Source organism: Benincasa hispida, chromosome 11 (assembly GCF_009727055.1).
Source record: "Benincasa hispida cultivar B227 chromosome 11, ASM972705v1, whole genome shotgun sequence".
Taxonomy (NCBI): domain Eukaryota; kingdom Viridiplantae; phylum Streptophyta; class Magnoliopsida; order Cucurbitales; family Cucurbitaceae; genus Benincasa; species Benincasa hispida.
In genome coordinates, this window is record NC_052359.1 from 81,503,759 (window position 1) to 81,512,660 (window position 8,902).

The window sequence follows — 8,902 nt, forward strand, 5'->3', positions numbered from 1 at the left end:
GCAAGGTAAGAATGATAGATTAATATTATGAAATAAATGAGGAAAAAGATACTTCATATATTGAAAATTGGGATATCCCAGACGGTAATGCCATAACATAAAATCGGTTTCAGCAATAGAGAAATTCAAAGAAATAAAACTAGTCCTATAACCATCCCTAAAGGAAGTTTCATCAGTCAGGAAATAGAGCCCTCTATCGTGCCAGATAGTGCCAATCGTCATCCCCGAGCTCATATCCTAAAACAAAACAATGTCGGATGAGAAAACAGTCTGATAGTTCAGGTCCTTTGTAATTTTACTGATAGATAATAAGTTGTATGAAATTCTAGGAACATGCAACACGTCACGCAATATTATACCCACAAAAGGAGAAAGATGTCCTTTTTCTGCGATGGGGGAAAAGAACCCATCTGCGATTCTAATCTTTTCATTTTTGGTGCTCAGGTGATATGATATAAAATGATCAGAAGAACCGATCAGGTGATCTGTTGCTCCAGAATCCACAATCGATGGTCGTTTTCTCCATTAATGCTAATAAAACCAAAGGACTGAGTCGTACCTGAATGTGCAATTGTACTGACCTCGACAACATTTAAGTTACTCTAACCGTCAGCTTGAAGTTAAGTCGAGGCCTTGTCATTCGCCAAGGCGCTTACCAGAGCACATCTATGAACAGTCTTGTCCTGTGACTGACATCGTCTGAAATTTGGAGGTTTTCCATGCAACTTCCAGCACTGGTCTTTCGTGTGCCATGGTTTTTTGCAATGCTCACAAATAGGTGGAGGTTTCTTGTCAATGTCAGATCCGGAGGACTTGGTGGCAAAAGCAGCAACCTCAGTAGATGTAACTACTGAAATATTCATTTCGCTAGACCTGTGTTCTTCCAGGTGTAATGCAGAGCACACCTTATTCAGTGACGGTGTAGGATGTTGGCCTAATATCCTGCTACGAACACTGTCAAGCTTCGGATTTAGCATAGCCAGAAAATCATACACTCGATCAGCTTCCTCAATTTTGGAATACTGCATCCCATCATGTGTACATTTCCAGATAATCTCATGGCATAAGTCCATTTATTGCCATAACAGGGATAATTTGTTGAAGTACGACATTACGTCCATAGTCCCTTGCTTACATTCATGGACTTACTTGCGTAAGGTATAGAGGCGGGATGCATTCTACTTCTTTGAATACAACTGTTGTACTACATCCCAAATGTCTTTGGCAGTTGTCGTATAAAGTAACAGTTTGCCAATTTGAGGTTCCATGCTACTCACCAGAACTGACCGTAGTAATGAATATTCTTCTTTCCAGATGCGTTCTTGGGGGTTACCGGGTTCAGGTTTGGGTATCTCCCCAGTTAGGTAGCCAAATTTTTGTCTTCCTTCCAGAGCCATTCTGATGGATTGTGATAAGGAGAAATGATTTTGGCCATTCAACTTTTCTCCAATAATAATTCCTACAGAATGTCCCATTGATCTAGATAACAAATTTGTAGTAGGTAAAGAATGGAAAGAGTTTACCGGGTTCTCAGAGCACAGCTGTAGATTGGACGACTCCTGTTGAGCACTTTACAAGTTCGTGCCAAGAACCGACCCAAGATCCGCGAGTTTTTGCGGAAGAAATACAAATCTTTTTTTAATCTCATAAGAACACACCCCATTCACATTTGTCAGAGAGTTCGCCGAAAAACTGACAGAACCCACGCCGCTGCAGTCAGAATGGATTGGCTGATCCACCGGTGGCTGCTGGTTAGAGACAACCCTGACGAAGCCACAATTGGTCGAACCAAGGAAATCGTCGCAGCTTCCTGTCTGTACCTGAGGGTCAACCGTGAAAAATGTCTGTTGTGGTTGAGTCTGGACGCCGTCGACGGATCTGGTGTGCGCGGAAGGCTGGGCTTCGATCAGATCTGGTCATCGAACCTCGTCTGCATCCGAGAGGTCGACGAATCTGCTGCTGAAGTAGGGTTGGGCGTCAATCAGATCTAGACTCCAAAATCCGTCTGCACCTAGGAGATCTACAGCTCCGATGGGATTTTTTCTGCACATGATCGGAGTGTCGTCGACGTATCAGGGCTGGATGCATTACTCCGCGGCTAGCCACGACTCAGTCTGTCTGCAATCCTCCATGGTTGGGCGTAACCCGATCTTTCCGTCGATGGATTGGGTTGTTTGTCTCGTGGCACTCATTTATTGAAGAAGACGTGGTAAGACAGTCTCTAGGTACTATTGGACAGCTTCCTTAATCATGTTAGCTATCTCGGAATTGGTCGTCGAAGGAGACTCATCCATGGTGGCTAGGGTTTCGTTGCCTTGCATTGATACCATGATGAAAATAGAAGAGGAAGGAGAATAGAAACACACGAATAATTTACGTGGAAAACCCTAGGCCAGGGAGAAAAAATCACGATCTAGACTAGTTTTTTATTATTCAAGTGATACATAAATACAGGAAGACTTGCTCAAATAAATAGACAGACAGGAAGCCCTACGCCCTTAAGAGATCTACAAATAAGCCCCTAGCCAAACCAACCCTTTTGACAGTAACTTTATCAACAACTAAATCCTTCCCAGCAGTTTTCCCCAATTCGTTTGAAGATTTTGTTACATCCAGAATATCATCCACAAGCTGAAATAGAATCCAACGTACCTGACGAAATTCTTATTCGACTCACCGCTGAAGATGGCTCTAAGAACCACCATTGCTTCCAAAAGCGCAACGATTTTATGCAAATGGATGAACTCAAGCTACTCAAGGCCAACATCGGCCGCCACTTCGGAATTAATGTCAACAACTTGGCTGGCGTCAAGGCCTAAACGAACATAAAATAGAATCATTAAGCACTCTAATTAACTTAATTTGAGTTCTTCAAGCTAAAAACAATTTTTCACAAAAGAGGGTTTCTAAAATATATACCTTTGTAGATTCCCTCTTGATCCTTGCTAAACTCCACGAATTTGATCTCCAAATTTCTAGCAGACCACCAAGATAAACTTCTCTACTATTCTCAACCTTGAATTGAGTGGTGGAAACTCTAAATTGAGAGGTATAGAGGTTGGGTTTGGAGAGGGTTTGAGAGAATTTAAAAAAATTTCAGAATTTTCAATTAATTCAACATGCATTCCCTTCAAATTTCTGAAAAATGAAGTATTTAACATGTTTAAACATGCAAGCACTCAAACATTCAGCTGATTGACAATTCAATTAGCATTAAGTGAGTGCGCAAGGTGTTGAAATTTGGAAATATCTACTAAAAAACCCAATGTTGGATGTTTCTACTCAAATTAAAATTTAATTTTAATATATATATATATTTAAATCTAATTAATTTTACTTTAAAATTAATTTAAATAAAAAAATAAAATCCAATTCTAAAAATAGAATTTTATAAATTAAAATTGTTTTATTAATTAATTAACATATTTAATTAATAATTTAATATCAAATATTAAATTAATAAAAAACCTAATTCAAACATGAATCTCTATTCATGTAATCAATATTTAAATTAATATTTAAATATTTTAAATTCTTCAATTTCATTTAATTTTAATAAAAATTAAATGTTTAATTATATCGAATATAATTATTCAAATCCTAAAAATTGAAATTGAAAATTTCAAATTTAAACCTAATTTTGAATTTGCACACTTCAAATTGCTCAATATTATAATCCAAGGTTTCATGTTTTACAAGCTAGTAGAGGGATCTTAAGGACCTACAAATCATGAGCTCTAACGATTTGAGATTAATCGGCTAAACTCTTTAAACCGAATTAATCAATATTCGTTAACGACCGAGACATACCACTATAGCTCAATAGTTGCACTCTCTTTACTGTAGATATATTTATGTCCACTTCATTTAACCATAATCAATAAGTCGATCCTTCACAGATCATTCGTATTTACAGCTAGGTCAAAAATACCGTTTTACCCTTGTAAATATATCTTGCTCCTTAAGCTTCCACTGATCCTCTATTGAACAATTGATTTATAGTCCAACTAATAAACCATGTCCCTCTCGGTTATGAGAGGGTAGGGCCCTTACGTTCAAGACCAAGAATCAGTACTTAAGGAAACAACCTATCTACTAACCCTAAAACGGGTAGGAGTGTATTCCATCTTGCAAGACTATGTACCTAGCTATCTATCCGGTCTTATCCCCAAAATGAGAGGTTTGTCGAGCAGTGCTGTTGAACTACTCTCACCTATGCAGATAAAAAAAAAATCTTGAATAAATAGGAGTTTATAGTTAGCTCAGTATTAAGATCGAGTTACCCTAGGTCATCGAATTGAAATAGTCAGTTTTAATAATAAACGATCGTTATAAAGAAAAATTGATTATTTCTTGGTCCTGTCTTATGCAAAACTCTTTTGCATAAGTGCCCCAACTCGCATGTCTCCACATGAACGATTTCAGGATCACATCGTTTGTATCAGGATACAAAGTTAGCCGCATCCACAATGTCCAAAGGATGAGGTACCCAATCTCATCCATATACTTATAGACCTTTTTGGCTATATCTTACAACTTGATCCTCTTTTATGTCTCTACATAAAGTTACAGTATTCATACTATAGCCATGGATTCGTTTATTGAATTTTATAACATAATGCAATATCAATTTCAATAACATTTTTATTGAATAAATTCTTCAATAATACTTTTATTGATAAATAGAATATGTTTCCATGATTACAAACTACAAGTTTTAGAACATTTCGAACATTTTCCCATTTGGACTAAAACTCTAGTGAGTTTCAAATATACAATGTTGAGAAAAGAGAAAATACAATAAACTAGGACACCTTTATGCCCTTGATATTCTCCCACTTGCCCTAAATTTATGAAGCTCGTAGTGCCAGTCTAACCAGGTGACGCTCAAACACTTGAGTCATGAAGGCCTTCGTAAATAGATCAATAAGATTATCTTCAGAGGCTATTTTTTAGTCTATTACGTCCCCTCTATATACTATCTCCCTGATGAGATGGTACTTTCTCTCGATGTGTTTTCTATGTTTGTGGCTCCTTAGCTCCTTTGAGTTAGCAACTGCTCCACTGTTATCATAATACAGGGTGATCGGCAGATGCATATTTAGAACCACTTCCAAATCCATCAGAAATTTTATGAGTCATACTACTTCTTTACCTGCTTCACATGCAACTATATATTCTGCCTCCATCATGGAATCAACAATACAAATCTATTTTGATGCTTCTCTACACTATTACTCCTTCGTTAAGAGTAAATATTGATCTTGAAGTAGATTTCCTAGAATCTACATCAGTCTAAAAAGCAGAATCAGTGTATCCCGTAAGTATCAAATCCTTAGGACCATACATGAGCATATAGTCCCTTGTTCTTCGAAGATACTTGTGGATGTTCTTAACAGCAGTCCAATGGTTATGTCCAGAGTTGGACTGAAACTTGTTAATTGATAACTTGTAGAAACACAAGTTATTGTGGCTCAAAAGTTGGAACAATTAAAGTCTTTAATGATAAAATCTCATCATTTTAAGAGAAAACGCATGGAATTACTCGAACACTATCAAAATCATGCAAAAGAATGTTTATTGCTAAAATACTGCGGCATTAACGCATGATATTGTAGGATCTCAACAAAAATCTAACGTGTGATTAAGAAAACTGTCGCAGGCAAAGTCTAACGCATGGGGCATGCGTCGGAAGGATTCAACGCAAGGAAGATTCATTGATTTAGGCTGTTTGTGTCAAATCACCACTTATAAGCATGGGCATCTGTAGCGCGCGACATCTAAAAAGCATCTGAGTGTCAGGCGGCAGACCAGGGTATGGAATTTAATGTTACCCATCATCAAGTTGGAGAAGACCGACGCCTATAAATAGAAGAAATCCCACAACATGAAAAAATCTTAATCTCTTAGCTCATTGCATAATTCTGAAATTTTGAAACCGTAGAGTTGTGTTATGATGACAAGAATAACAAGAGGGAAGAGAACCACCACCATCGCCGATCGAAAAGCGGAGGAAACTAAGCTCGAGAGAGACATTTCTTCCAATTCTTCCACAAGTGATTGTACACAAACTAGAATTGAGCCAAAGAGGACAAGAGATTGTACTCTGCAGCTTGACTCCTTTCATTTCATTTTACTTATCGTTTTCATCTTCTCATTTGATTAAGTGTTGGTTTTGTAAAGACAATCAGTTTATTTATAAATGCACATATTTGATCTATCATACTTTAGCACTATTTATTTCTTGGTTATGTTGGATGAATCTATAACTTCATGCAAAATTCCATTTCGAACGTTTAAGCCAACTAAATCAATTGGTGAAAGCAGCTTTAGTTTAAATTATTCGAGAGAATAAATAAGCCAGCACGAAGTTAGAAACGCTTAGTACATCTAGAGATAGACGCACTGGTGTTTTATTGCATAATGTGATTGACGCATACACCCTAGAGATAGGTATTGTATGATATTCGCATTGAGAAATGTCGAATAGAGTCTAACGCATAAACAAAGATAAACAAGTCATCTCATTCGCATCATATTCTGGTTCGTGTACATGTAACTTAGATTGACGCATATCACTTGCATCAAACACCATTTTTCACACGACCCCTTATCCTCTACTTGACCCTTTTGTATCTTCTTTCACACATACACAGCAGGTTAGTGTAAATAACTCATTTCTATAGTCACTTAGGATATTTCTACAATAGTTACAATGTCATGCGTCCCTGAGTTTGACCCTTGACTTACCAGGAACCTAAGTTGGATTTATATTTAGATTTGAGTCAAGAAAACTTGAACGTCTATAGAGGAATGTCATGCGTCCTGTTGCACATCACTAATGCATCAACACGTCACTAACGCATCATAAACGCATCAACGCATCATTCACATTTACACTTATTTTTCCAATTAGCTCGAATCACGAAATCAACGAACAAGTTTTTGGAGCCGTTGCTAGGGATTCAGCAACAAAACTAACCAGAAATTTTGCTTGTATCTTTTGTAGGAAAACTACAACTGAGGGAGTATTACGAGCTAAGTCGAAGCTTGTAAAGGTTTATGAGTAAGGAAAGCACTCTTGAACTTGTATATGACCCCGAAGTTGAAAGGACCTTCCAATGAAGAAATCGATCTAATCGTTGTCGTTGGTTAAGGCAACAACAACTCAGACAACAGACCAGGCAACAACAAATGGCGGACGAATAAGCGAATCATAACTTAGCTCAACAACTAGCCCACGCTGCGCAAAATCCTATAATAATGACAAACAGTAGTACGCGTCCCATGCGAGAGTATGCGTCTCCTGTGTTGTATGATTTCTCACCAGGGATCATATATCCAACACCAGATGGGACAAGATTTGAGACTGTCTCTTATACACATCTAGATGTGTATAAGAGACAGCGTGTAACTCGTTTGTGATTCCTTGAATCACTCCAGAAGCTATCAGGCTATCTTTATTCCCATATTCTCTGCATGACGACGCAAAGCAAGGCTCTTATACACATCTAGATGTGTATAAGAGACAGGTTTGTGATTCCTTGAATCACTCCAGAAGCTATCAGGCTATCTTTATTCCCATATTCTCTGCATGACGACGCAAAGCAATGGGTAAGTTCTTTGGAGCCTGGAGAGATCACGACCTGAGAAAAGTTGGTAGAGAAATTCATGCAAAAATACTTCCCACCCACCACAAATGCAAAGAGGCGGAGAGAGATCATAAACTTCGAGCAAGAAGAAGCTGAAACCTTGAATGTCGCATGGGAGCACTTTAAAGGATTAGTCAAGAATTGCCCCAATCATGGATTACTGTTAACCATCCAGATGGAGACTTTCTATGGCGGATTAAACAGAGCGTCTCAAATGGCAGCTGACGCAGCTGCAGCTGGCGGTATCATAGACAAATCTTATAGTGAAGCTAAGGAAATACTGAACCGCATAGCCAAGCATAATATGGAATGGGTGGATGACACTTACGACGCAAGAGTAGAAAGAAAGAGGCGACCTCATAATGTGAATTCTATTAACTCTAACGCAATAGCCAGCTCTCTGCACAAGTGGCTACTATTACAAACCTTTTGCAGAATATGTCACTGGGGAATGCATCAAACCCGCAAAAGGTAAATCAGGTAGAAACATTCGTACAGCCCATGGTTAGCTGTGTGGGCTGTGGAGATCCCCATTCCTACTTTGATTGCCTACAAAATTCGCAATCGGTATGCTTTATTAAAGATAACCCATTTTCAAACACCTATAATCCTGGATGGAAGAACCATCCAAATTTCTCTTGGGTAGGTAATCAACAGGAGCCACACCACCCAGGGGTAAACCAGCAGCAAAGGCAAGAACCACCGTTTGGATTCCAGCCAACGCAGCAGCCGCACCAATAATCTTTTAATAGAGGAGGACATGCATCGAGTTCAGCATCTCCCTTGAAAACCACTTAAAGGAGTATATCGCCCAGAACGACGCATTGCTAAAAAGGCAGGCGTCTTCCATCAGAACTCTAGAGATACAGGTGGGGTAGATTGCAAATGAGTTGAAGAATCGACAGCCAGGAGCCTTGCCCAGCAACACGGAAACCCCAGGGAATACCCACGGAGTAGTAGAGTTGATGCGGGAGGATGACACAAATACGTTCCTGTCTCTTATACACATCTAGATGTGTATAAGAGACAGACCCTACACAAAGCCCGCCCCACCACCGTTTATTCCAAATATTACGCCGGTGGGTGCGACGCATGACCCTATTCCCGTCGCTGTCTCTTATACACATCTAGATGTGTATAAGAGACAGGCCCACACCACCACCGTTTATTCCAAATATTACGTCGGTGGGTGCGACGCATGACCCTATTCCCGTCGTGCGTCCACTTCCCCCATTATCCATCCAACCCTT

General features: G+C 38.9%; 1 non-coding gene across 1 annotated transcript; it reads right to left on the reverse strand.

Annotated features, from left to right (window-relative positions):
* Positions 1-7,707: 7,707 nt before the first annotated feature.
* On the reverse strand, positions 7,708-7,811 carry LOC120092306. Its single transcript, XR_005486013.1, has one exon. It is a non-coding gene; the product is annotated as a small nucleolar RNA R71 (small nucleolar RNA).
* Between the last annotated feature and the right edge of the window lie 1,091 nt (positions 7,812-8,902).